General features: G+C 46.6%; 1 protein-coding gene across 1 annotated transcript in view; it reads left to right on the plus strand.

Moving 5' to 3' along the window:
- Positions 1 to 27,446, plus strand: part of LOC146811634 (transmembrane protease serine 9-like) — a 1,785,969-nt gene that overhangs the window by 1,205,348 nt on the left and 553,175 nt on the right. The window lies entirely within an intron of this gene.

Here is a 27,446-nt window from a genome sequence, read left to right on the forward strand (position 1 = left end):
TGTAATAGTATGCACAAAATACTTAGACATACTCTCGACTTCCTTATAGTAATCATATTTATTTAGGTACTTAAGCACTGGAACATCTGAGTGTACCACATCATAATTTGAGAAGTAATACTCAAAATGTACCTTACTATAAAACATGCTCAACAATACACTACATGTAATGCCATATGTCACAGGTAAATGATGGTATCAAATGCCTTCCTCTACTGATGCTGGCAATTGCATACACACATAACAGTCTTTCCCCTCTGTTGTATCAACATACTCATACAACAAACGAGCATATGCATTTCACGTGAAATCACCTTTTGACAAATCTACGTGTAACATCCGACTAGTTTCCCTGATCATTTCTCTATCTTTTGCGGATGCACCCCCTTCCAAATCTGTGACAGGTGGGGCAAGTGTCGCCTGTTCCCCCTTCCCTGCGGCATTTTGAGATTCAACTAAAGATGTAACAATCACCACAGTTATGACAATAAGCACCACGACAATAAGGGTACCAATTATGCACTTCTTCTTGCGTCCTGAATTGTAAGATTCCATTTTGAACCACTGTTGGTATCTTGAGATACAAACAGTTCTTCTTCTACTGAATGTCTCTAAATGTAAATCTTCTTCCACTTGGGTCTAGGTTATCTTCTTTCTAAAGCCTAATGAGTTCTTATTTCACATTTCAAGCTTCATCATTAATGATATTAGATCCAAGTACGGGAAGAACAAGCTGCAGAATCTCTGCATGAATTTCTCCCAGTTCCTCTGCAGTGAGGTGTCGACCGCAGGTAGTGAAATTAATCTGGTTAAGGATCAAAAATCACAAACAACTCAGCCTTGGTGGATCAAGGACTGTCAGTGTTAGAACTCCGAAAGATTCAACTCCAGGTACCAGTAACTGAATATCAATCGATAGGGTGTCCCCTCCGTAACCCACTGTGCCGGTCCCCAACCTCCCGGAATTCCTCGGTCTCTGCATCTGCAGTCAGGTACGTCCACTCAGGAGATGCGTACTTTTGAGACGGTACCCTCTCTCTTCTGGATCGTCTTAGGCCCTCCTATCTCTCTTCGGCTTCACTTTGATCTGATTCAGACATTTCAGGAATTGGAGCGAGATTTTTCTCAGATGCAAGCCTTATGTTTAGTCTCTCTTTTCTTGTCGGCCACTTCTCTGCTTCAGCACCTGCTCTCCTCTCTTTGATCTGATCCTTCTGCAGTAGGCCGCTCACTCTGATCTGATTCAAAGTTCACTTCTGCAATCTTGTCTATTTCAGGTTCTGAACTCAACTCTGAAACAGCTTGATCCCTTCTTTCTTGCTCAGTTGATCGGTCAGCCTCATCACGAATGCTCACAACCGGACCTGTTCCTTCATTGTCTATTGCATTCTCAGTCACTCTTCTTGGGACAAGGGGAGTTGTTTCCTCATTAGGCTCTGGAACTCGACGAGTATGCAAAGCGTGAATCCAGTTCGGGAATCCTCCACATTTCACAGCTGTACTTGTGACCAGTATCTTGTAGGAAGAGACCCCTGTCCTCCTATCAGGAGTACTACTCAGACTCATTAATACCAGAGACAGCGCATCTGACAATTTCAGTAAAGTTGACGAAGTCACCTTTGACACCCTCATCTTGATTGTACTGTTTATCTGCTATACAAGACCAGAAGCCTCAGGCCTGTAACTACAGTGCAATCTCTGATCAATGTTCAAAGCTGTACACACCAACTTCATGATTTCATTATGGAAGTGTGTTCCTCTATCTGTCTCCATTGAGGTCAGAAATCCGAACCGCTGTATCAGTTCTCTTAAGAGCAGTTTTGCACTGTGAAACTGTCACATCGTCTAGTTGGATATGCCTCAATCCAACGGGAAAAGATACACACCACCACCAAAACATACCTCAACCTATTGCACCTTGGCATCTCGATAAATTCCAATTGTATCCTATTGAAAGGACCTCTTGATCTTCCAATGTGGCTCATCGCCACCACAGTTCTCTTTCCAACATTCATTTGTTGACATGTAACACACCTGTGACACACTGCTTCAGCACTCCCACAAAATCGTGGGTTAAACCACGTTTGCCTAAACACTCGCACCATGACATGAATGAATGAATGAAAGAAGATTTATAATGCGCAACTAAGCCCAAAGGCATCAAGGCGCCTAACACAAAAGAAATCAAAACAGACCAGGAACCGAAACTACGGGTAGGCCTTGGCAAAAAGCCACATCTTTAATGCCTTCCTAAACATAGGGACAGTATATTGAGTTTTAATTTCAGTAGGACAGGTATTCCACATTTTAGGGGCTAAGGAGGAAAAAGCCCTCCCTCCCCATTTAACTCTTCGGAAACGGGGAACTGACAGCAGATGCTTTTTCCGAGAGCGAAGGTTTCTGCGCGGGACATAAGGTGACAATAAGTCCTTAACCCCCTCAGCCCCCAGGCCAGATAGAGCCCCGTAAGTCATGCACAGGATCTTAAAGGCGATCCTCTCTTGTATCGGAAGCCAATGCAGACTCTTCCTGGCAGCAGTAGCCGAAGAGAACTTGGGAGCATCAAGCACAAATTTGACTGCCGGATTCTGGGCTGTTTGCAGACGTGACGCAAGGCCCTTATTTACGCCGGCATAGAGAGCGTTGCAGTAGTCAAGCCGAGAGGCGACCAATGCAACAACAATCTGTTTGCGAGCATGTGGAGGCAGATAGTGTCTGATCTTTCTAAGGATTCTGATAATACCCCAACAGGTTGCAACAGTCTTATTAACCTGCTGAGACATAGAGAGAGCAGGATCAATCAGAACCCCCAAGTTACGGGCCAGGTCCGTGGGGGCAGGACAAACTCCCAAAGAAGGGGGCCACCACTCAGAGGACCAGATGTCCCCATTTCCCCCAAAGATAAGGACCCCGGTTTTTTCCCCGTTCAGCTTTAAGGAATTGTAAATCATCCACTGCGAGACTGCCTCCATGCAGTTCCGAAAGCTGAAAGCGGAGGAACTGCCGGAGTGGGAGAGGGACACCATAATCTGGGTGTCGTCAGCATATGACACCACCTCCAGCCCAAAAGATCTTATTAACTTGGCAAGTGGGCCACATAGATGTTAAAGAGGGTAGGACTTAAAGCCGACCCCTGAGGGACCCCACATTGGACCGGAAGGGATGGAGAAAGGTATTCACCCAATTTGACCCTCTGTTCCCTCTGGTCAAGGAAGGAAGCCAGAAGGTTCAAGGCCACACCCTCCACCCCTATCTACCTAAGGCGAGAAATTAAAACCAAGGGAGATAGGGTGTCAAAGGCGGCTGTCAAGTCCAACAATACCAGAAGGGCAGGATGGCCCTGATCTACCTCACTGCGGATGTTATTAAGCACTACCGTAAGGGCCGACTCCGTGCTATGATGGCTCCGAAAGCCATGCTGAGAGTGATCAAGACAGCCCGAGATGTCCAAAAATGCCGTCAGATGCTCATTCAGATGGATTTCGAGCATCTTTGCAGGTGCAGAAAGCAATGAGATCGGACGGAAGTTTTTAAGGATTTCAGGATTTAACGGTGGTTTCTTTAGAAGAGGCTTAACCACCGCACTCTTCCACACAGAGGGAAAAGTGCCCTCCTGTATTGCCCGGTTCATGATACTCAGGAGTGGGGGCAGGAGAGTTTCCAACAATCCTTAAGGACTCTGAGAGGGCAAGGGTCCAAAGGGGACCCTGACCTGATCTTACTTAACAGCAGGTCTAGCTTTTGAAGGGAGAGCAGTGGAAAGTTGGACAGATTCACCGAAGAGGCCACCGTTCCACCACCCCCAGCAGATAAAACCGAGGGTAGGTGCGACAGCGCAGCCCGTTGCAACTCAAGGGCCGAATAAATATCGGCTATTTTAGAATGAAAAAAATGGGAAATCTTGTCACAGAGACCCTGAGAGCTGGGAATAGGGTCGGGCACTTGCAGGGAACACAGAGAATCTGCAATCTTAAAGAGTTCTCTGGGGGAGGTAAGAGCGGTAGTCAGCTTAGAAAAGTACTCCTGCTTTTCTTTAATAACCTCCAACTTATATCCCTTAAGGAGAAGTTTATGTCTTTCCCTCTCCTGATCATCCCAGCTCGCCCTCCATAGCCTTTCCTGCTTCCTGCAACCTTGTCTTAGAGCTCTCAAAGACTCCGAGAACCATGGGGCCGAAGGTCTCTTCCTAGCCGAATAACGAAAAGAAACAGGAGCCAACACATCCACCGCCGAGGTGATGGAGACAGTCCATTCAAGTGCCGCTGTACTGACATCCTTTGCTGTCCCCGTACCTAAATTAGAAATTAAGGGAGCCAAGGTTTCATTGGAAATACTCCCATAATTGCGCTTAGGTTCTCTCTTGCTAGGGCCACTCAGCTTAGTATATGCGGGAGAGGCCAGAAGCTGCAATGGGACCGCTAAATAATCTGACCAGACCAACGGTACTGGTACATCTGTCGTCAGCCTCGAGTCATTCGAGAACACCCCATCCAGGATATGACCTGCCCGGTGTGTAGCGCAGGTAACCAGTTGCTGAAAACCACAAGCAGCCAGTGGCTCTAAAAGGGAAAGAGTTTCTCTGAAATCTAAATTTTCCAGATGAAAATTGAAATCTCCCAAAACGGTAAGTTGGCCACAGCCAAAATAGGGTTCTAGGAGATTAAACAAAGAATGGCTGAACTCCCCTCTCTAGGCCCCGAGGGTCTATAGATCAGTATGCCCGCAAAAGGGGCAGCCGACGGAGAAGTTATCAAAAAGTGTACGGCCTGAAGGGTATCTGAAGGGACGGATAGGGCAGACATACGACATGTGTGGGAAATCTTATAGAGGATCCCCAGACCACCTCCCCTACGTCCCACTCGATCCGACCTGAGCAGCGCATAGCCCTCCGGGATAGCTTCCACCAGGTCAGGCCCCGAGGAATCAGATGCCCAAGTTTCAGTAATGAACACCCAGGATGGCCTTTTTACATCCACAAACTCACTGAAGGCGATGTTATTCTTAACCAGAGATCTGGCATTAATGAGAAAGCCATTTTCAATCGCAGGCATGGGGGGGAAGGAGAGTCTGAGGGAGGACAAACAGTAGCGGCACACTCTAACTGCGCCATGCCGTTTCTGAAGGAGCAGCAGCCAAATGTGGCATCGGAAAGAGCCTCTGGGCGGCATGTGAAATGACATGCTAACCGTGGGGGTCTAAGGGCGAATAGCTCCTGGTAAAGATACTTAGTACTGTCCTCTCTGTCACCACTTTCTCCTGATGATTTCATACCTTACCCGACTCCTTGCACGTCCTTAGCGCGGACGGGCGCAGACGGGCTGGACTCTGGCGCGATTTCGGCGCCCCCGCTGCGCGCCAACGCTGCGCGTATCCATGCTAAGTTAATATAGGGATCTAGCGCATCAGCCGAACAACTAGAGCGCAGACCAAAATGGCGCCCACCAAGTGACCCTTCCCACCCCCAAAATGAGAACCGCTGAAGCCGCGGTTGAGTCTGAAAATGTTTTATAATGCAGGTATGCGGAAGTGTGTTAAAACAGAGCAAAAACTAACACAAAATACCCACACCATTTAACTAAAACAGGAAAATTTTAAAATGCTCTAATAAACGAGTACAGCGAGGATTTTGAAGGAATAAAAGCGCCCAGTGCCAAGCTTCTCTTTTATTCGCTATTGATGCCCTCATCCATGCATCTAATGCCTCAAATTGTGTTGGTCGAGGCGGAAGTTTCAGGGAAGACATCACTCCCCTCAGCTTATACAGCACCTCCATTCGGAATGACCCATAGCGAGGGAAAGCCGAATCACCCTCTCTCTGTAATCTTGTGCCAATTTTGCAACCACACTATAGTATGTAATCCTACATTTGTTGCCATGTAATGTGCCGTGGTGTCCTCTGGTGGCGCTTCTTCCCCTACTCGAGTCACCACCCCTATGTCGCCTCTACACAAATCTCGCAACACCTTAAAACATCTCATTATGACAATCAATTATTTGCAACCCAAATGTCAATATTGGACTTTGGACAAACTTGGACCAATCCCAGCGTGGCGTTACACCAACCGACCTACGGCAGCGTGGCGCGCACTGATGTCACTGCTCACTCCTTGCAGCAGCTCATCCACCTTTACAATTTCAACTCGTACACTCGCTCGCACATTCACACTACCAGTAACTGTATATCTAAATGTTATTAAACAAAGTAACTGCTCTTACACAGCCACAATAACTTACAGTTACACAAAACAAATAATTGTCTGTTTACTAAAAGATTGATAGAACACTCTCACAAGAACATTCGTCCGCTGTGACCCCCAACCTGCGTTGATCACTCAATTGCCATAGTCCAACCCCTGTACCTGAGGCTTTCTACCACGACTTAATCCTGCATGTACACAAAGCTCCCCGTCACAAATGGATCGTCGATAGCACTTCACGACACCCACACTTTTGATCAGACAATTACAAATACAAAAGTATCCCGGGTTCTTTGACTTATCTTGAGTCCACTAACCAAACTTCCTGATCCGTACGTGTCCAGACCAGTAAACCGATAAACTCACAATCACTCGACTAGCATTCCAACTCCGCAAGACATAACACAATTAAGTCATCACCGCAATCTAACACACCACACAGATTCATACTCATACTCACGCTACCACTGTTTCTGCCGCACCGTCAACGTCCGCCGACCTCCATCAACTTCACCGTCTTCTACTCCGTCCAAAGCTCTATTATTCTTCTGATCCTACTCTAATTTCTCTTTTCTCCCCTCACTTTAAGAAGCAAACAATCCTCTGCTACCATTTGATTACGCCAAATTGGTCTTCCCTAATTATTCTACTAAGTTACGACTGGTGGTCTTTTATTAGCTTGCTAAAAGTGGTACAGGGGAGTAAAAGAAGTCATGGTTATACTGTCAAATTTAGTCATACTCGAAAGGACCACAGACTCCGAATTCCAATTTTGTGGATTTATTATAAGCCAAAAATAATTGAATATAAACACATCTGAGGATAAGACTATACAGATACATGAAAATCAATACGGAGCCAATTTTACGAATATAGTTCATCCGGCATAAAAGGCATAATATGATGAACTCCAAAAACAATACACAGCAAAGAATAGAGGCTGCGTTGAGTTCTCTTTTCATCTGGGAGGAAAACAAAACACTGAAAAATATCTCACCCTACACTGCTCTAAATGAGGGTCCTAGGGGCGTGGCCAAGATGACGAGCGGGTAAGATGTGTCTCTTATCGTCTCCCCGCTCCGTGGCCCTGACTAGCCCTTCAGCGCCCAGTGCAGCCCCAACAGCTCAGGAGTGAAAAAAAGACTCTTCTCCGGCACGACATTAAGTGTCATTTAAGTTTGATTGGGCCGGAGAGGCTGGAACCAGGCACTTCTGCGCCGAGACAGAGCGCCACGAGGAAGGCTAAATTGGCGGATGCCTTCAGACATCAGAGGGACTACTGACGGAGGCTGTCGACGAGTGGTGCCCGAGCACCGATACACTGCCCGGCCCCCGTAAGTGCACGAAATCGGCCGCTGCGGCAAGCGGCGGGGAGAGATCTGCTGGAAAATTGCGATTGTACTGGGCGGCAAGGGGCGGAGCAGCTGGGAGCCGGCCCGCAAGTAAGGATGAGCGGCCTAACCGAAACCTAGTTGTAGGACAGCGGGGCTGAGGCAAGGCAGAACAGCGACGGCGGTGGCACGCAGCCCGTGGATTGCGGAAGTCACATAGGAGTGGAGTTGGGAACGCCGGGAAACCCAGAGGCTGGGTGACACCTACAACCGAAAGTCCGCAGCTGCAGCCTTACACCCAAGACTCCTGTCCCTCCGACATCCGGATGTCTTCGTTGAGGGGGAAGAAAGACAGGAATCTTAAGGACATGTTGACCAAACCTGCAGCGGGGGGGGGGGGTGGGGGGCACAAATCCCCCCCCTCGAAACACCACCAACTCGATTCTGGGAGTGACGAGACACCAATCACGCGCTCCTTTTTTGAGTCCCTGTTCAATACCCTGAGGGAGGACTTTCATACCCTCAAAAGTGAGGTCGCCAGCGAGGTGAAGGAGATAGGTGACAGAATAGCCACCGTGGAAGATCAGGAACAAATCCGAGATGAGGAAGTGACAATGCTGCAGCAAGAGGTGATCTGACTGAGGGAGCAGCAGCTGGACCTCCAATCTCACACGGAGGTCCTCGAAAATCGCTCTCGACGAAACAACATAAGGGTGAGGGGAGTGCCCTTGTACGCAGAAGGCACATACATGGTCCGATACCTGCAGGAACTCTTCCTGAACATTTTTGGGGATGAGGCCCCCGAGGAGATCCATATCAACCGAGCCCACAGAGTGGGGTTGAAAATACGGGCATCAGAGCCCCCACCTGACATCCTCGCCTTTCTCCCAGATTACCCCCTTAAGGACGGATTCTCCGGGCGGCGAGAGCGAAGCAACCACTCAAATATTTGGGTCATTCCATTGCCCTGTATCAGTACCTAGCTGCCAACATCCTATAAAAGAGGCATGGGTTCAAGGACGTCACTGCCCACCTCCGGGACAAAGGTGTAGCTTACTCATGGGGCCCCCCATTTTGCCTAATCTTGAAATGAGACGGTAAACTTCAACAAATCAGCTCCCTCACCGAAGCCTGCAAGTTGGTTGGTCTTCCCTGCCCCGAGCCGGGGGAGTTAAACAGCCCAGAGCGCCGCCCCGCAAGAACGACTCGCCACAAAGTCAGAAAGAAACGCTCTCCAGGGGGATCCCTGGGGCCCGACCCCAACACAATGGCGCAGGAGCGTCGAGCAGCTCTCGATACCGTCCTGAAGGACACTGCACTGCACGATGACTCATGATTCCTCGAGGGGCTGCAATCACGATGAGAGATGTGCAGGGCGGGGGGGCTCGATGGGCGGGGGGGCTCGATGGGGGGGGGACGAGGATTTTTGGGCTACGAGATGTCCTTGTTTTCTTCTTTTTCCAGGGTCCCTTGGTCACACAAGGTGGGAAATGGAGAATATGGGGTAGGTTTTCTGGGGACTGGGGATTCTCAGTTGGGGTTAGGGAGGGGGAGGAGGGAACTGGTGTGCTACCAAGGGGTGCGCAGCGACAAGGATTTGGGGCAGAGGTACACGATATAGGGGCGGCATAAGACATGCACACAATGTTAGGGAATAAGATCAACCAGACACAGCAGATTAGGCTTACGATTGCCTCATGTCATGGTCCACCCTCCAGGTAGTCACTCTCAATGGGAAAGGTCTTCAACAACCCCATAAAACAGCGAGCAATTCTGTCTTTTCTGGAGAACCAGGGGGAAGATGTGTGTCTTCTACAAGAGACCCATCTCCTCCCCAAGGATTGGCATTGGATGAAGTCTCGTGCTTTTCCCCAGCAATTCTTTTCTTCCACATCAGACAAGAAAGCGGGGGTGGCAATACTGGTAGCCAGGAACTTCCGGGGGACAGTGGGGGACAAGGTGGCAGAAGTAAAGGGTCGGCTCTTAGCCTACAGACTGTGGGGGGAGTTCTTCCCTAGTGGTGGGTTCTCTCTATGCCGCCAATTCAGGCCAGGAGAGATTTCTTACTACATCGCTCTCAGAGGTCCTAAGCTCGCAGGAACGACGGATAGTGGTTGGGGGGGGATCTCAACTTGGTCATGGAAGCGGAGAAGGATAGGTCTGGCCAACGCTACGGCCATACGGGAGCATTGTCCAATGCAGGGAAGGAGTGGTTAAGAGAGCGGGGGTTAGTGGATATGTGGGAGGTAGCTCACCCCCAGTCCTCACAATTTTCCTTCTACTCCCATGCGCATTATACCTATGCCCGAATGGACCACCTCATAGGCTCCTAGGAGCTGAATGAGCTTGTGGACATAGTGAACATCATACCAGCAGCACTATCGGACCATGACGCAGTGACGGTGACCATCAACATGCCCCCAACCTGCAGACAGAATGGGACTTGGCGACTTCGGAAAAACTTACTGTGTAGGGCGGAAGTGACACCACAAATGCATTACCGACTGGTGACAAACTACTCCCCTGACACTCCCCTTGCAGAGTTGTGGGGGGCCCTCAAAGCGGTGGTGAGGGGGGAGCTGATAGCTATCTCTGCAGCTGAAAACATGGAACGCAAAGAAAAACGGGAACTTCTCACGGCACAGGTGGTGGAGTTGGAAAGGGTACATAGTCGGACAGGCGCGCCCAGAGTGTGGCGCCAACTGAAGCAGTAAGGGCACAACTGGCAGGACTCGACCTGGATAGGGCTGAATACGCGGCCCTTCGGCTCAAACACTCCTACTATATTGGAGGGGACAAGACAGGGCCCCTCTTAGCGAGTAAACTCAGGGCCCGCACTCAACAGATGAAAGTCCAGGCTCTCCAGAATGCTAGGGGGTAAAAGGTCGAAAGCGACGCTGAGATAGCGGGAGCCTTCCGGGACTTCTACTAGGTGCTATACAGAAAAGACTCGAACCTAAGCCCCAAGGTGGACTCCTATTTACAGGGGGCCAACACGATGGCACTGAATACAGTGGGGGCGGAAGCCTTAGCACCGATTACGATCAAAGAGGTGATAGGGGCGATTTCTCGCCTCAAGCTCCTGAAATCTCCAGGGCTCTTTGGCTGGCTTTTACCTTCCTTTTGCCCACTCCTTGCCCTGGTCCTGACGCAGCTTTTTAACTCATTCACAGGGCCTGGAACGATCCTCCCAGACATGTTGACGGCTGACATAGTGGTACTCCCTAAACCTGGGAAGGATATGACTCAATGCGGCTTCTACCGCCCAATTTCCCTCCTTAACATCGACCTGACGTTGTTCACGGGGGTCTTAGCAGCCAGGTTGGGTCCACGTATGCCTGGCATCATCGAACCGGACCAGTCCGGTTTCATACACAAGCAACAGAGTAGTGACAACACTAAACGTATTCTCCAGCTCATTGACAAAGCCCACCGTACGAAGATGGATGCTCTCCTGTTGTCGGTCAATGCCGAGAAGGCTTTCGACAGAGTGGACTGGGGCTTTTTGGACAAGACTCTAGCTCACTTTGGCGTTGGTGACCGGTTCCGGGCCTAGGTGGCGAGCTGCTACAATAGGCCCACGGCGATGATTAGGGTCAACGGGATAGCCTCTCGACCCTTTGAGATCCAGAGGGGTACGAGGCAAGGGTGTCCGCTTTCACCCCTCCCCTTCGTGTTTTATGTGGAACCATTGCCCCAGAAGATCAGAGACCACCCCGATATACTGGGCATCCCTTTTGGCGGGGAGAGACACTCTGTGAGCTTAATTGCCGACGACATCCTGGCAACCCTGGAGAAACCAGACCAGTCCGTACCGGCATTTCTACGCTAGCTAGAATCCTTTGGACAGGTCTCTGGTTTCCGAGTGAATGTGGGTAAGTCCATGACCGTACGCTTGGGCCAATGGGAAGAGCTTTCCGGTGGGGGACTGGCGTCCTTTGGGGGGGCTACAAGCTCGGGATAGGTCCCATATCTGGGACTAGATATAGCCCCTTCCATAGCACAAATGGTCACACGTAATTATTTCAAGCTCCTTTCCCAGATCACGAGGGACCTCCGGCAGTGGAAGCACCACCAACTGTCACTGCTCAGACGAGTCGGAGCCATAAAAATGTCCATCCTACCCAGGGTAATATACATATTCCAGACTTTACCGGCCTGGCCCCCACCGGGGATGCTCCACAAGCTACAACTGACAATACAACAGTTTATATGGACGGGAGTGCGACCTCGTATACGCCGTGACCTTGCCCACAGACCCCCGGAGGAGAGAGGGCTGGGGATACCGAATGTACTGGAGTATTTTAGAGCGGCACAACTTAGATATCTAGTAGAATGGAGCCGACCTCAGTCTGAAAAGTGGTGGCTGTTCCAGGACAGAGCGTTGCCGAAACTTTCCCTATGGAAGGTTCCTTTTTTTAAAGAGAGCGGACAGGCCATCAAATCTAAGGGGTTCGCCCATTACAAGCTCCGTGCTGCGCGTCTGGGATGGGGTGGCCGTCAGACGGGGTTTGACGTCTTTCCCCTCACCGCTGACTCCCTTGTTTCACAATCAGGAGTTTAAGCTGGGGATGGATGAAAGACCGATCTCACAGTGGTGGGACTCGGACTACAAAGTGGCGGGACACCTCTTTGACTTAGATGGGATCCTCCCATTCTCGGAAGTGCGACAATTCTATGCCATTTCGGAATCTAATCGGTTCCAATACCTCCAAGTCCGCCACTGGGTCCTTCAGCCAGACGTATGTCCTCATGTGAGTAGGAAACTTACAAACTATGAAAAATGGTTAATGACAAAACACTCGGATAAGAAAATGATCTCTGAACTGTACCCCATGTTGAGACCACCTGCTCCCTCACAGCCCTCGGCTGGCCAGAAACGATGGATGCGGGAATTGGGGAGGGAGCTGACGGAGAAAGAGTGGCAAGACATTTACTATAGAGTCAATCACACGGCCCATAACACGGCCGGCAGGGAAACTGCAGTCAAAGTAGCCACATATTGGTATCTGACACCAGCCCGCCTAAACAAAGGGAATCTGGACCGCAGTCCAACGTGTTGGTGAGGTTGTGAGGAAGAGGGCACACTACTCCACTTACTTTGGGACTGCAAGGAACTGACGGGGTACTGGACCAAGATATTAGACAACATTGACAAACAGTTCGAGACCGAAATACCGTGCTTCCCGGCCTACACAGTGCTGGGGCTACCCAACCCGATCACCTATCCGTTGAAATCCATCAGGGGGAAACAAATAGGTTTGGAGCTGGGGGCAGCTGTCCAACACATCCTATCACACGGGGGAACGCAGACCCGACCGACACACACGGGATGGTTACACAAACTATGGTACATTCTAGGAATGGAAGAGATACAGGCCTCCTTTACGAATTCTGAAGAGACCTTTATGGCTACCTGGTGACCCCTAGTGTCCCTACTGGCGATGGAGTTGAATGAAGTGACTTGCCCGAAATACCTTCGACTTCTCCGGCTCACGGAGGCAGGGGAGGGGACAACTGAGGCTACCTGATCGGCTGTCAAATGACAACCCTTTGACCGGGGCCTTAAAGGGGCAGACCCTAAGCGCACCAGTTCGGGGGAGGGAGGGGTAGGGGGTAGGGGGTAGGGAGTTTCAGGGTTATTAGTTTTTTGATATGTTTATAAGGGGCCAGCCTCGTATTCTGCTTGAAAGAAGACCCCTCTTCAGACCGCACCACATGGACTTTTGGGTGTTCCTGCACGGACATCTTTGCTCACGCGGGCTGGAGGGAGGGGGGATATAATGGGATAGGGGTGCGAGGGCACCCAGTGCATGCGATGTATCTTTTTCTATGCCAAAAAGTCAATAAAACAAAGATAACATAAATGAGGGTCCTACCTTTTTCTCTTATATCATTTCCAAAAGGTGTCAGCACGTGTTGACTTCCTAAGAAGTACTCACGTCAAATGGGTTTCCTAGCTTAAGGCTATGGAGCTCGCTCTAAGATGCTCCTTCTCCTCCGAGAATCAGCAGAAGTCTATAGTCTCTGTCCCTGCGCATCATATCAAAAACAGATAAAGTTCAGCCCCCAACGAACCATGTGGTAAACTTCTCTATTGTATCATTTCAGTAACTTTCCAGTAGCTTTAATTAATTCTTCTTCGTCTTCCAGTGGCCTTGGTTCCCAGACAGGCCAGGCACGAAATGAGTCCTCCCTTCTCGCGTTCCAGTCTTCTTCAAAGACATTCCGGATATCTCCTTAAATCTAAGAATAACAAGGCTGAATTCCTGCACCTGCAGTAGGATGAGAACAGGCTACTTTCGAATACAAAAGAGATTCATTTAATTAATGTTTTGAGCAGCCAAGGAGAATCGAAACTGTCAACAACTTTACAAATTGGGTCTACGATTCAGGCAACTTAAACTAAACATGATTACATTGCACGAATATAATTTCATCCTGCACATTACATATACAGGAATTATGAATGTTTCTAATACATGTAAAATCCTACTTGAATATGCACTCTACATTTCAATGTGAAGGTAACGTTGGTTAAATGCATCTTAATAATCGTAAACCACTGCAAACGATGAAAATACATGAGTGCATTTGAACCAAGAATATAGTGCACCCATATAATTTAGAGTGCTGTAAGCGCTCTATCAAGGTCATCAGCTCAGCAAAGCCATAGCCTCCGGCACTTAGTTCTATTCCCTGATGGCATAAGGGCAGTTAGCCCCAGGAGCTTTGGGCTCATGCTGTGAAGCACAGGCAAAGTTAGCCGCCAGAGCTTCCGGCTCAAGTACTGTAGTGCTAGGGGCTCCATGTCAGTCAGGGACTGGGGAACATTGTCATCCCACTCGCAGTCAGCTCGTCACACCGTGTGGTGGGCTCAGTTGTCTCCCTGCCCCAAGCCAAACTCTGTGATGAATTGGAAAATGTGTGGTTAAGACTGGAGGCAAAAAGCAAAAAAACAGATCTTCCCAGTGGATCATCACAAATTTTGAAGACATATTGGAGAGCCTTGAGATGTCTTCTTCCAGAGCTGCTTTTCGTAAAAGACACCACGTTACAATAGCAGACTTGTAGGAATATTGTTAGAGACTAGAGTGCACCGAAGTGGGTGCGGTGCCTAGCTGTATCTTTCCACCAAGACACTGTCACCCCTGTGTGTCATTCCCAGTGGTGCCTCAGTGAGTGAAGGAGCAGGTGACCAAAGTTTAAAAAAAAAAAATCAGGAACCCTCAAGCAAGTAGGCGGTGCAAGCAACACACTTGCCTATCTCTTCAGCTAGAATTGCAATGCTCATACAAGTTACCAAGAATTCCAAGTGTGGCAGATGCTGTTCAACCTAACAATTTAGCATCAGTAAAGTGCAAATAAATACGTGACATCGATAGCTTGCCAGGGAGGCCTTGAAAAGCCCCCACTCACTGCATTCCTCTAGTTTTCCACACAAAATTGGTAATGGGCCAGGTGCTGACTATGGTTAAATATTTAAATATGAGAAAATGTTTCTGAGTTTTTATGTAAAAACTCAAGACTGAAAGAATGTATCACACATTCTATTGTGATGTACTTGGCAACTAGGAAGTAGGGAAGAGACACATTGTCATGCTTGGAATCTGAAATGCTAGTAGGACCACGGAGACGGTCACATGCTAGCTTGTGCTAGATATTTCCCCCTACTTTTTGTTAAATAACTATTTCTGAACGGTTAAAAGAGTACATAAAGTGTCTCTGGCAGAAAGGGGCAGGGAGGGGCTCATGTACCTTCAAAGAAATTGAAATGTGTGCAGTTGAATAATTAGCAAATCCAAAGACTGCTTGCATGGGGAGCCTATCTTACAAGAGTAAGTTACTACTAAAAAAAACTAAATAGTATGTGCAGCACCACACAAGGCCAACCCCTGGTACTGCAACACTTTCCCATAGAAAATAATAGAGCAGGCACCTATCCCTATACAAACTATTGTTAATTTAAATTAATATAGTTAAAATAGTTTTAAAAAATCTGAATCATAATTTAAGGTTAAGCAAATATATAAAGATAATACACATATTTTATGTCATAAAAGTAAGCTTCATAGCCTTGTTTATATTTCAAAATTAATGTAAAAATAAATGGCATTAAAATATAATGCCTTTACTTTTAATTATACACCATGTTTAACAATTAGTAATTCATGTTAATGTGTTTTTTAAAATTTTTAGTTGGGTATTTATTTCTTAATTTAATAATTGAGAAATTGTTTTGAATATAATGTAATATATTTACAATAATTATATGTTTTCAAATGTAGTTTTTAGTGCTATAGCATTTTTTTCTGTAGGTCTACATTTTAAAAAAATAACAGTTTTTTTGTTTTTTGGAAATCTTTTTATTAATTCAATAAACAAGCTTCAGACTTAAGCAGTTGCCAGTGCCATCATAATATGCAATTCTCAGATCGATAGTGCTCAAACAGTATAACACAGAGACTTAACGAGACGTAAATCCCCCCTATCCCCACCAACAAACATCTCAGGACCCACCCATTAAGCCCATCAATGTGTCTCATGGAACCCCTCACAAACCTCTATACAACGTCTATGGCTTCCATAGTTTCTCCCACTTGCGGGGGCATTCACGGCTTTGATATACCACCCGCTCTGTACTGTGACACCAATCCATGTCGTAGAGCCATGCAGCCACAGTCGGAGGTTCCGTTGCTCCCCAGGCAGGTGCAATGTTCCTTTTAGCCACCATCCCTGCCAATGCTAGCCATATTTTGGACCACTTTGGCCACGTAATCGCGCCTGTGACGCCAAGGATGTGCCATTGGGGATCCAGTGGGACATGTGCACCCACCACCGTCTCCATTACACGGGCAATGCCCTTCCAGTACTTCTGAAGCTTGGGGCAAGCCCACAAAATATGAAAGAACGACCCCCTCTCACCACACCCCCTGATGCATTCCTCAGAGCCTCCGCCCCTATTATGGACCTGAACCATTCTGGAGGAATTAGACCTATGGAGGATGCGAAGCTGGATCAAATGAAAGCGCGCTCTGATGGCTATTTCCCTAGGGCACTGGAGGGCCTCCGCCCAGTCATCATCTTCCAGTAGGCCCACGTCCGATTCCCAGGTTTCCCGCAAAGGCCCCAGGCAGTCAGGAGTGTTATTTATGAGTTTGTTGTACGTTAGCGACACTGCCTTCTGAATCATGGGGTCCAGAAGGAGCCTATCCTCCAGGGGGGAGTATTCGGGAAGCACAGACCTGACTTTCACATGGCAGTACAGTGCCGAGCGCAATTGACAGTATCGAAGGAATTCCCCATCATTCATCTGAAAATCCACCAGCAAACTCTCAAAAGATACCATTTTGCCACTTTTCAATACGTCCCCAAGAACGTCAATACCGATGAGGCCCCATATCCTAAACCCCACCAGTCTGCGCACTTCCTTCAAGTAGTCCCCTTCCCAGAGCGAGGTCTACTCAGTGAGCTTCCGCTCCCACCCCGTCATTCTAGTTGCACGTGCCAAATATCTATAACCATTTTAGTATGTGGTGGCAAGTGTGGGGAGCCCCCGCCCCTACGATATAATTTGCTCAAGTGACTGTCTGTGCCCAATGCCAATCTGTCCACTCTGCAGGCCGGTTCCTCCAGTGGGGAGGTGACCCAGCCAATGATATTATTAAGATGGGCAGCCCAGTAGTATTATCTAAGATCTGGGACCGCAAGCCCCCTTCGTACACCCCCTTCTGTAGTTTCTTGAGCGCAATCCTGGGACTGCCCCCTCCCCACAATAACAGACGGGGCTCGGTGTCGATCACCTGAAAGAAGGAGTCTGGGACGTGATAGGGAGTATTTTGGACGACATACAATAAACACGGAAGGGCCAACATCTTGAATAGGACTGCACGCCCCATAAGGGAAATAGGGAGCCCTCTCCAATGCATAGCGTCTTCGCGCAGTCTAGCAAGCTGCACCTGGAGATTCAGCTGATAAAATTCCACAGCAGTCTTAATGATCCAAATGCTCAGATATTTAAATTTATCCTGGCACACCATCTCCGCGCAAGCAGACGTGAGGACCGGAGGAGCTCCAGCTAGCGAGAGAACCAAGGACTTATCCTAATGAATGCGGTAGCCAGAGTAAGACCCAAAGAATCTGATAATGTGAATGAGCCTATGAAATGTTTGGCATGGTCGGTGCGCGTACAGAAGGATATCATCGGCATAAAGCGAGATGCGCTCTTCCCAACCTCCCCCGAGATCGATCCCCTCCACTGCCGGGTCCTGTCTTATCCATGCTGCTAAAGACTCAAGTGCCAGAGCAAAATGCATCGGGGACAATGGGCAACCCTGACGTGGTGACATTTTTTATTACTATTTGACAATTAAATATTTTTAGAAACATTTTTAAACTGTAATAAACCTTTTTACGTATCCCTGTACTTTACCAGGTGGCACTCTCTGCCACCAAGGTAGGGTTCTCCCTATTGTAAAGTATAGGGAACTTTTTCCTTATATTTTACCATGCAGAGATCTCCACCTTAACTGCAGAGAACTCTTTTTGGTGAAGCATAAATTATGTTTCCCTATATTTTACCATATAGAGCTCTCCGCCACTAGGGTGAACATCTCCCCACAGTAAAGTATATGCAACTTTTCATTATACTTTACCAGGCACAGATCTCTGCCCCATCCGTGGAATTCTTCCTATGGTAAAGTATAGATTACTTTCCCTTTACCTAACAATACAGAGACATCTGTCCAACTGTAGAGTCTCTCTATTGTAAAGAACAGGGACAGTTAAAATGTTTATTCAACTTAAAAGGTTTGTTAGAAAATAATTATGTTAAATATAAATGCAATTAAATTATATATATGTAGTCTACCAAAGAAAAATGCTACAGGACTATTAATTAAATTTTGAATAAAAAATATAAATCACTTAAAATATATTAAATTACATGAAAAAATAAATCCCCACCTTAAGTAAAAAAAGTATTTTTATTATGCATTACTATGTATTAATAGTGATCTATAGAATTAATTGAAGGCAATTTAATTATATTTAATCAAAGATATTGTTATATTAATGTTTACATGTAAAATATTTTATAAATAAAATAAAAATGTACTTATTTGCATATATTGTTAACATTAAAATATATAAATTTATATTTGTAATATTTAAATTATGTTAACATTAGATAGGAGCAGCCTGCAGAGATCTTTCTGTAGCTGCCTTTTTTCAGGGGACAATTACAATAGCATAAGTCCTGTTGTTTAATACACTTGATTGAGAAATCTTTGATTTCTGTAGTCAAGGTTTTGACTTATGACAAAGTAGCATAGAGAGTTAATATTTCCACTGCAAAGCACAGATTTGGATTTAATGTACGTAACTCAGTGGGTTGCTTGGTTTATCACATAGATCCTTTTGGTACTTGAAGTTCATATGTTACCGTCCTGCTAATATATCACATTGTGCTATGAACTGACATCAAAGCGCTGCATGCAAATTGAAAGGCATAAGCTTTGAACAGTTTTGTTTTTTCCTCTATCTTTCATTATTCTGGGGTTGATAAAAAAAAGAGTTCATTTGGGTGTTAAGACAATTTTATCGGTATTATACCTCCATCGAAGTTACATTTAAAATCCTGAGTTTATGGGGCGGATTCAGTAACAGTTAGTGACTGGCATGCATCACAAACATGACATAAACCTGTTGTGAAGTGTTGTTCTGGGGTTTACTCTCTATCACAAATTCTGAATTGCATTGGACAGTAGCCCTAAAGTAACATAAAGTAGTAATATGCATTTCTATACATCAAGGAGGTGTGTCATGTGTGGTACATGAATGTTTCCAGGCATCCACCAATGGATTTTGAAGCTAAACACGATCTACAAGCTTTTTTATGAAGAGATTTACATCAACAAATTATGCCTTCTTAAGTCAGGAATAACAATCAGCTTTGGTTACTGTCCTGAATAAAAACTGAGCAAATCTGCCCCTTCAATTCTCCAAATGCAAAAAGAACAATGGATGGACAGAATGCACAACAATATCATACATTCACCCCAGTACAGTACAGAGATCTGGATCTAAATCCATCACGTTTTTGTTCCCCATGCCATTCCAGTTTGAACCCAGCCATATGCAAATCAGTCTTGACCCAGCACGCAATGGGAACAGCACAGCTCGAACTGCCAGGCCAGGTCCTCCCTGGACTGAAAATAAGCATCCTAGGACCGTTTTCAGGGTTACAGCCCTCATCAGCCAGGATAGCTTGTCTCCAGTGGCATAGAGAGCAAAGGACCCACTTCTGGGCATACCCGTCCCACTCGGTGTTACAAATGCAAAAAGAAAAATTGATGGACAGAATGTAGAACAATGTCATACATTCACCCCAGTAATATAGGAAAGGCAACCCCCTATGTAATAGATCTGGGAGAAGGGGGAAACAATTAACAAAATGGGTATAGTTGCAATAGCAAACTCCCACTCGACCTCTTTTACTTTTCCACTGGCTTATAAAAGCTCTAAACCTGGGGCATATTCAAGTATTACTCTCCACACATCAGCTTTAGTAGTTATTATTTCATGTTTTATTTGAGAATTTTTTTTAATACTTTATTTTTTTTGTGTATAAATATAGTAGAAAAACATTTATCAAAATTTGACAATTGACTTAAGCAAACATTTCATTTTGTACAACAATCACAACACAATTTAATATTTATATTTCAAAATCTACAAGCTGTAACTGTACATAATTATGTGAAAGCAAAAAAACAACAACAATCCCCTACACTCATACCTCCTTCAGATACTCCACAACCATATCACAATCATACTATCACACTACCCCCCAGACCAACACTGCATGCACAGATAGATTAACAGTGGGGTGGCAACATCCACCCCTTTGTGCTGTGCTGGAGTCTGGGGAGTCACACTCTCTGGCAGACGTACGTTTCAGTGGTCTCCGTCTTAATCAGGACCTTACAATTTGTATATAATTATTTGAGATGGGTAGAAAAAATAGGGGGGGATCTACATCTGAAAAGAATAGTGTTACGAAGAAGACGTACACGTAGTAATCAGAAGAGTCTTCTTTATTTCATCTTAACACCATCACAGGTTCCAGTCAGCTGGAGTCAGCAGTGGAATATTCATGCATTCTTGCCTGGCACATACCAAGGGTAAAGAGGGCAGGGGGGGCGGGGCGTACCATGGTGAATTACAACACAGCTCCTTACATAGGGAAAGGAAAAGGGGAAAAGAAAAGGGGTACCAAGTGAAAACAAGGCTACTTTAAGGATGCAACAGAGATACATGCAGAAGTCACGAGGCACTGCAGTATATTTACATTGCGGTACCAACAATAGAAAAACTATGGGAAACAATAATCTCTTGCCCATCTAGGCGCAGACGTAGGTGTTAATGATCTCCTATGAGTTACATTGGCATTACTCCCCATGGGAACGTTGACTAGGGGGGTAGGCGCATCCCTGCGAGGGACAATTCTGTCCATACTCCAAGTTTGCCCATTTGTTAGAGTAACTACATTTCTTCCCGCTTTGGCTACTTTCATGGGTTCTGAGAATCTTGTGGCCTCCCTCCTACGTTGTTTAGGAAGATCTATACGGACCAAATCCCCTTCCTTGACCGTGTGAGACTTTACGTGTTTAGTTGCGTCATATCTGATCTTGTACTTGGCTTGATGACTGTTAACACGTTCCCTAATCTCGTCACCGTTCACATCATAGGTGTTTTGTCTTCTTAGGGGAGGTGAGAGTCTGGTTTTGGGAACCCTACCCTTAAGTGAACGGAAGGTGGACACTCCTGTGACCAGGTTTGGGGTTGTACGATAGGCCAAAAGAGTGTCTTGCAAGGTGTCCTCTGCCGAAATGCCTAATATCTCAGCACGCTGTAAGCATTCTTTTATCATGCGATCTATGCGTTCTACCAACCCGTTGGCCCGGGGACAATATAGGGCCGTCTTGTGGTCGGTGATACCCATTTCAGAGAGAAATTCAGACATGTCCTCCGAGGTAAACTGTACCCCATTATCGGTTATCAAGGTATCTGGGATCCCCTCCTCAAAGAAAACATCTCTCAGGAATGTTATCATTACTTTTGTGTCGATCTGGTGCACGCACTTGTATACGATCCACCAGGTGTGGTAGTTCACCATGACTATTAAGAAACGTTCCTTCAAGGACTTAAAGGTTGAGGGGACCAATAATGTCTAGTGCTAATTTGGACCATGGTTTATCTGGCACAGTGACCGGGGAGGTTTCCTCGTCTGTTGTATTTTGTCTGAACGGCTACATGCGAGACAGTCCCTCACAGTTCTCTCCGCCATGTTATCCATCCCTGGCCACCAGTAGTCAAGTCTTATTTTATTTTTTGGAAGACTGCGCCCCAGGTGACCAATATGGGCTAGGTCCACAATTTTCTGTCTAAGTGCTACGGGTGGAACAACTTTCTCTCCCCTGCAAACCGTCCCCTCTTGGATGTTTAGTTCCAGTTTTACATCCCAGAACCCGCTCAATGAAGCGGCGACTTTGCTTTTATCATTTGGCCACCCTTTGACGATAAAGTCTTTAAGGATCTTTATTTCATCATCATTTCGTACACACTCTTCCCATTCTTCTTTTTTAAGACAAGATAACTTCAAAATTACATCACCAGTTTCAACATGAGATGAACAGTCATCAACATCTATGGGTGAGCGAGATAAGAAATCCGCCTCCACATTTTTTGAACCTGGCATATACTTAACATTGTAGTTGTACCCTTCCAGCCCCAAGATCCATCTTGCTATCCTGGGTGTGGTCTTCCCAGACCCTTTGGTAGTGAACGCATACATGAGGGGTTTGTGGTTGGTTTTCACAGTGAAGGGAATGCCCCACAGAAAGAAGCGGAAGTGTTTGATGGCCCAAGCACATGCCAGCACCTCTTTTTCAACAACGGAGTACTTAGCTTCTGCTCCTTTAAGGGCCCGAGAAGCGAACGTCACCACTTGTTCCTGGTCGTTAACCATCTGGGTGAGACTGGCACCCAACCCTTTATTACTCGTGTCCGTGTACAGGACCGTAGGCTTGGTGGGGTCAAATCTGCCCAACGACGGGGCTGAGGCAATGCTCTCCTTCACTGTGAAGAACGCCGCTTGGCATTCTTTTCTCCATACAAAAGGGGTCCTTGCTTTGAGTAAAGCCCTCAAGGGTTCCACAATGCTTGCGTAATTTCTGACAAACTTAGCGTAGTATTCAGATAACCCCAAGAATGACTTCAAGTCTTCAACACAACCCGGAGCAGCTTCTACTAGGTCAACCTTAGGTTTGATTCCATCTTGGGAAATGGTATGGCCTAGGTACTCGACAGAACCTACCCCAATGCGACACTTGTCCCTCTTTAAGGTCAAGCCCGCCGCCTCCAGTTTGGCAAGTACCTCTCTCAAAATGGTATTATGTTCTTCCAGGTTTTTTCCATAAATGAGGATGTCGTCCTGGAAGCACATGGTACACTGAATGTCCTTTAGTACGTGTTGCATGATCCTTTGGAAGGCAGCGGCTGCTGAGGCCAACCCAAAGGGCATGCGCTTGTACTGGAATGCTCCCAGCGGGGTTATGAAGGAGGTTAAGTGGCGGGAGTCTGGGTGTAGTTCCACTTGGTGGTAGGCGGATGAGAGGTCTAACACGCTGAAACAGCTCGCGTCTTTGATTAAGGTGAGGACTTCGTGAATGCGTGGCAAGGGATGCCTATCCACCCATATGTTACTGTTAAGATCCCTCAGGTCCACACATAACCTGATCTCTTTGCTGGACACCTTAGTCGTAAGGACAATGGGGGCCAATCACTGCGAGCTTTCTATGGGCTCAATGACCTTTTGTGACAGGAGTTTATCTAGTTCTACTCTGAGGGGTGTTTGCATCATCTGAGGTACGGGCCTAACCTTGTGGGCCACTGGTCTAGCATTTACTTTGAGCTTAATAGAATGCTGATAGTTTCTTAGTAGGCCTAGTTTGTCCGTAAAGACCTCAGGAAAGTCGTTGCAGACCTCTGTCCCCCCCCAGAGACGGGTCAACTAGAAGGACTTGGTCAGGGCTATTGGGGTCTAATTTGATGCCCAGTTCCTTCTGGTGTTTCCAACCCAACAAGTTGGATTCCTTCTGTGTGATGTAAATTTTGCCCACCGTACTCCTCCATTTGAACCCTATGTTCATGGTTTTCATGCCTATCAAGGGTATGGGGCCCCATTGTAACCCCCTGGATGTATGTCAGGGGGCTGTGCGCCCTGTTGCCATGAGGGAAACAACTTAGTGAATGCCTCCGCTTCCACTAATGTTTAGGGTGAACAAGAATCGTCGAAGACCGTCACCTCTCTTTTATCCAAGGTGCAAGATGGAAAGTCATTCGTCTTCTCGCCATTTTTTTGTTGGAACACTAGTTTATTTTCTTGGGGAGGATCTTGTTCTATGGCCAAAACAGATATGGTTTGGTGATTCTTACACATCCTGGCCAAATGACCCCTCCTTCCGCACTTATGACAGGTAACCAATCTGGCTTGACACCCTGTAAAATTTGCTAAATGTGTAGGGTTACCACATCTATAACATTTGAGTTTGTTGCCTGTAGGAAGACCACTGGGACCTTTGTTCCTGCTCTCCTTAGTGACCTCTTGTTTGCTTATAGCATTTACTTCTGCATTTTTGTCTCCTTCCCCTTTCATTGCAACCATACAATCCGCTGTGTGCTCAGTCCCAGCCGCTATGTCTATAGCTTGTCTCAGGTCAGGGTTAGCAACTAATAACCTTTCTTGTATCTTAGTGTTGTTGGTGCACCTTACCAACTGATCTTTGATGATGGAATCTTGCAATGCATCAAATTCACACGTGTAAACCAGGCCTTTAAGGGCCGCAATGTACGTTTTGACCTTCTCATTCTTCCCCTGTACCCTTGAAAAGAACCTATGCCTTTCCAACACCACGTTAATCGTTTTACCAAAATGTTTTTCAAGTCTATTGACTGCCGCTAGGTACACATTCTCATAGTCATCGCTTTCCTCACCTTCTTCTGCTGAAATATTGCCATATGTCTTCCGCCCTTCAATCCCTAGGTTGTGGAGCAGGGTAAGTAATTTCCTGAGGGCAGAGAATTTTTTCCCTCCAATAGCTATAAGATAGGACTCCAGCAGCCCAAACCATTGCTTCCATGGTAACTGTGGCTCTCCAACTTCATTGAGGAATGGGAGTGGTTGTGACATGTTTGTACTGGCCATTATGATCAGGGTGGGCTTGCAGGATGTAAGGCTTGTAGAAGATAACAGCTGTAAGTAGGTTTAAAATGATAGGTCTAAGTCGATAAGCCTGAAAGTCCTGCAGTGCCTATCCGCGTGTGGGAGCTAGACCACCCGATATTGATGCAGGGTGGGAGGGGATAAGGTAAAGATGGAACACGTAAATAGGTTCCCAATAGTTTATGGAATCGTGTCAGCTGTGCTTGTCAGCGTGTAGAGGTGACAAGCGTGAGGGTAGCTTATGGAATCGTGTCAGCTGTGCTTGTCAGCGTGTACTGAAGTAACAAGCGTGAGGGCACCAACTGTGGATACGGCTAAACCCGCCTTCACATTCTGAGCATATGCTCACACGAAGAAAAATCCACCAATAATGTTTATGCTGTGCCTGTCAGCCAAAGAATTGGAACAGGCTTGTAGGATTGGCGGTGAGGAAAGGGTTAACCCGCCTGATCTCTTCCCTAGAGACCGCCCCTTAATGCGTCTCACCGCGGTTGACGATGACACCCTAATGCGGAAGGCTGCTTATCTGAGGGAAAATGAAGCGCCGGGGCTCGCTCTGTGAGGGACCTGGCTTCAGCGGCAGGACCCGTGTTGAACCGACCTCTTGAATTCCCTCCCACAGCGATGAAAATGCTGCGCCTCCACCTCGTCTAGAAACTTCTACAGGAGGAGGGCAAGAACCGGCTTCCGCTTTTGCATGCGCCTCCTCAAAAGGCGAACTTCCCCACAGGAGACCGGTTGGGAAAGCTTGCGGTGCTGCCTTTTGAAACAGGGCTTGGCAATACCCTCCAGGCGAAGTGCCTCCTCGCGCTGCAATGCTTCCTTGCTGCAAGCGCCTATTTCCCACAGCAGAAAATCGCCAAGGATATCACGATGTCCAGACACTCCGTCAGCTGTGGGTCCGGGTCCCCTCCTTCTAACTCCGGCCTCAGCACTCGTGAGAGGCTTGTCAATAACGCCACACTGACGGCACTCAGCACTTGCGACAGGATCATCAATAACTCCCCATGGACTACCTGCCTCTACTTAAAGACCTTAACAGCTCTACGATAGCGCTAGCTTCGCCTGTTTTAGGGGGGAGTCCCACGAAAATCTCACCTCGAGTGCCTCAGTTCCTCACCGGAGGGTCACGTGTGGGCTGGAAACCTCCATCAAAAGCCTTCCCAGCGAAGATAAAGCAGCGAGAAGCAGGATCACAACCAACAAACGCCGTCAGGTAGGATGACTTACTACTTCATTCAGTAAAATTAATGAAGTACAGGCTGTAACTGGAGTACGTATTGGGGGTGATGGTGAACCGTCCCCACACTGTTGCTCATCGCCAGTGTTGCGAAGAAGACGTACACCTAGACCAGAGTGTTCTTTATTTCATCTTACCACCATCACAGGTTCCAGTCAGCTGGAGTCAGCTGTGGAATGTTCATGCATTCTTGCCTGGCACGTACCAAGGGTAAAGAGGGCAGGGGGTAGGCGTACCATGGTGGATTACAACAGATAGTGAAGAGACAAAAAACAAACAAAACAGATATTAACTAACTTGTCCATTTTGTTATTCTTATTTCTTTATTCCAAGTTCCACATTACTTTTACTCATATTGCTATATTAGCCCCAAGGAGTTTTTGACTACATTACTCCTCTTACAATATCTTAGGAAACAGATAAATGCTCGTTTGTTGTGTGTCATAAAAAAACACCACCTTAGTAAGAGACAGCGAGAAACAGCGAAGTGACTTTGTAAAAAGGGTGTGAAAAGGAATTAATAGATACTGTGCTGCTGCTACTACACAATGCAACATTTACTTCAGTGTATGCACTGCCTGCAGGTATTTCTTCTATCATCCTGCACCTAGGCCTGAGCTATGGTATATTTTTTGAAGTTAGGAGCTCAATGCGTTGGACTTGACATTTGGAATCAAAACGTTGTTTGCCAACAATTCCTCTATTCTAGTGGTATTGTGGCTTACTTTGCTACAAAATAGTCTCCCAGTCAATTCTCATAGAGAGCGATATACGGGCTCTAGATCTGTAGCTCTGCGTGTTTCACCTCTAATACTTGTAACCAAATGTATTAAACTCTCATACCTGGTAAGGAACTTAGAAAAACACTTCAACCAGGTCTGTACAGGCAGGGTATATGTATCTTCTATGTGGCCACTGTCGCTGTATGCTGAAAGCCTTTGCTTCTCTGTAAATATTATCGAGAGAAGCCAACTTTATTAGCTTGTAATTTTGAATCACAATCCACATAAAAGAAGCTACAAGACATTATACCTGTTATCCCATATGTTTGCTCCCAAAGGTTCCTAAAAACAAAAATGTCTCATGAGCCCACTAAACCAAAAACGATGTTACTTTAACACTGGAGAGTTCTTTTTGGGATATGGGGACTTTAAGACAACACGGACCAATTATACTTACCAGCTCTTTCTTTCTGTGTGGCCTTGTGCTGGTTTAGTATTTCAATTGCAGAGACTTCTTTGTGAATCTTTTCTGTCACAGAAGTTTGCAATTACGGAGAGGATTATCTTTCTTTGCCTGTTTAAAAAACCCAGCAGTCACATACAGTGTTTGTTATCAGGTCTATTGCACTAAGTCACCCCGCTTGTTCTGTGCGTGTAGTCATTACGTAC

The sequence above is a fragment of the Triturus cristatus genome, chromosome 7, assembly GCF_964204655.1.
Source record: "Triturus cristatus chromosome 7, aTriCri1.1, whole genome shotgun sequence".
Lineage (NCBI taxonomy): Eukaryota > Metazoa > Chordata > Amphibia > Caudata > Salamandridae > Triturus > Triturus cristatus.